This window comes from Empidonax traillii, unplaced genomic scaffold (assembly GCF_003031625.1).
Source record: "Empidonax traillii isolate 1590-97213 ecotype Southwest subspecies unplaced genomic scaffold, ASM303162v1 scaffold2097:size38833, whole genome shotgun sequence".
Classification (NCBI taxonomy): domain Eukaryota; kingdom Metazoa; phylum Chordata; class Aves; order Passeriformes; family Tyrannidae; genus Empidonax; species Empidonax traillii.
In genome coordinates, this window is record NW_020957290.1 from 36,221 (window position 1) to 38,833 (window position 2,613).

Here is a 2,613-nt window from a genome sequence, read left to right on the forward strand (position 1 = left end):
CCCTAGACCTGTATCTTTATGCTTCAGCAAACGAGGAGAAAAGAAAACACTGCATTTCCTGCCCATAGAACATTGTTTTATTCTGTGCCAGTACTCCTAATGAATATAAATTCATCTGTACATAGAGAAGGCAAATGATTTCTTGTTTACGTTACTAGTTATCAGTATTAAATAAATATACTCTAGTCTGACTTAAACAATTAAATAAGCCATCCAACAAACTAGGCTTTGAGCAACTAATGTGCATATACCTTTAGCAATAGGCTACTTGTGATGGCTAGAAGTAGCAGAGCTTTCTTCCCATGTCAGGTACACCCACCTCTGCATGAAAGGCATAACAGAGAGTCAGGATCTTCTTGTGTTACTTTGGAACAGAGAGAGTTTCTTATTTTCCATTGGGTGTATTGGGGAAAGGGAATACTGATAAAGCAACGAGCTTTCTGAGGGGGCAATTAGTGCTTTTTCTACTTACGTGTTAAGGTATCTATACCGAGGATGACTGGTTGTGTCACTGGGGTCAAGGCTGCTTTTTCCTTTGTCCTGTTTCTTCTACTGGAGTTGCTGCTAAGCAGAGTGTTAATATCAAACACTTTCATTTTCTTCTAACACAGTTTTTTGTTTTCACTCATTATAACTCTTTGTGACTAAAGCAATGCATATCAGACTTGAATATGCTCTTTCACTAAGCATTTATCAATGCTCAGTGGTTGCCATGAAGGCTGTCCCAGTTGTATTCAAAGATGTTCTTCAAAAGATGTTGTCCAGATAGCTCTCTCAAACCTTTATGTGTTCTGGAGTTGTTATAATTGCTACTGCTTAGACTGAAATTTTTGATCTCCAGGGAACAGTGACAGTTAAATGACATTCTAATATTCAGCTTATCCAACCACACAGCCTCTCTCTCTTCTTCCCTCTCCACCACAAGGAGAGGGCAAAATTGTTAATAACTTAACAGGTACAGAAGAAATTCAAGTCACTAAAGTTAGTTGGCTCATGAAATTTTGAAAACCATCAGGTTATGACATTTTACTGATTGCTCGGGGAATCACATCTGTAGATAAAAGCATCACAAAACCCAGGAAGGTTTAAGTAAACATACTCATTAGTCACATGGATGGTTGCTGCAAGTGGTTATTGTATATTAAAAAAAAGTAATTCAAGTACTTTTGTGTTTCCCAGAGAGTTATCCTCCTTACCTACTTAATAGGTAGGAAGGATAAAGCTCTCCTCTTCAGTTGTATGAAGGGAAAGAAATCCCACAAGCAAGTTTTGATTAAAAACAGAAACTTAAGTGGCTGTTTTTATTGTTGATGTACACCAGGAATACACTAAGGGACCATCGTTTTTGGTATTGCCTAGCACTAACACAAAGGACTTGTGCCCCAAGAGGGGAGGTTCAGGGAGATGTTGAAAGAATTACTGATTCTTTTCTGCATTTCTTGCTGGTTTTCTCAGTTTTAATATGTGTGAAAACCCAGAAGCTTATCTTGAAATCTCAGCATCAACTGACGTGGAAATTAATTCAGGATAGATCTGTAGAGTTGACAGACACCAATTACTGGAAAGTTACTTGAAGTTATTGGAAGTTAATTGCAAAAACCAAGAATGTGGCTGACAAATATTCTACTCTTATTTTGATCTTGTATCAAAAATACATACGAATGGATTGATCACTAAAACAGTAACAGTAAATTTAATAATTCTGAGAATGGATGTAATATCTCCAATTTTACCTTTTCCTTTTGGTTTCTTGCAAAGAAGTAGGGACTAAACTTGAGACACTGATTATACTAATGTAATGTAAAATTTCGAATACCAGGTAAAATGTGAATATCATATATACTATAAATACTGTAATTACAACCTGAAAGCAGGTCATGTAATATGAGGACGGCAAAGGTAAGCGTTCAGAATTTAGGTAGTGGTAGTATTAAGGCTCTTAATGAAAGCCAAATTCTTTGGCTTTCTGTGTTCAAACTACAACTCCACTAGTGTTAAGAACTTCTACCTCCTCACAACTGAGAAAAACCAGAGATAGCTGGGACCTGGGTTTCGCTCCTGGGTTGGATTTGTGTCTGTGCATTGTGCCTCAGATCTGTGAAGTCCTTGCTTGCCATGTCAACTGGCAAAATGTAATAGTTGGATTGGTCAGAGAAGAGACTATGGTCATGTGGAAAGTGATGTAAAGTAATGACAGTGTACAATTAACGTAAACTAAGTTGGTATTAACTTAAGCAGGGCATCCGGCACACCCTCTCAACCTAGCTCTGTAGAGGTTTAGTTGCTGTCCTTGGCTTGTCCTGCTCAAGCTCTTCTCACCTTTCTCTGATAGCCTCAATCATTCTTTCCTTTCATCAGTCTTCAGGTGACTGATGCAAGAAAGTAACTGAATACCTCAGATTCCTGAATCAGACAAAATCTGCTCTCTTGAAGTCCAAGCTTGCTGTGCACCCTCCTCTCTGCCCTAAGGATCTCGAGCTCCACCATTTCACGGTCACTGCAGCAGGCTCCTAGAAAAGCTGCCATGTCTTGTCTTCCGTCAGTATGTTTGGGTGCCATTTTTTAAGTTGGGAAAATTCATATATGTATGTACTGAATCATTTTTACCTTGTT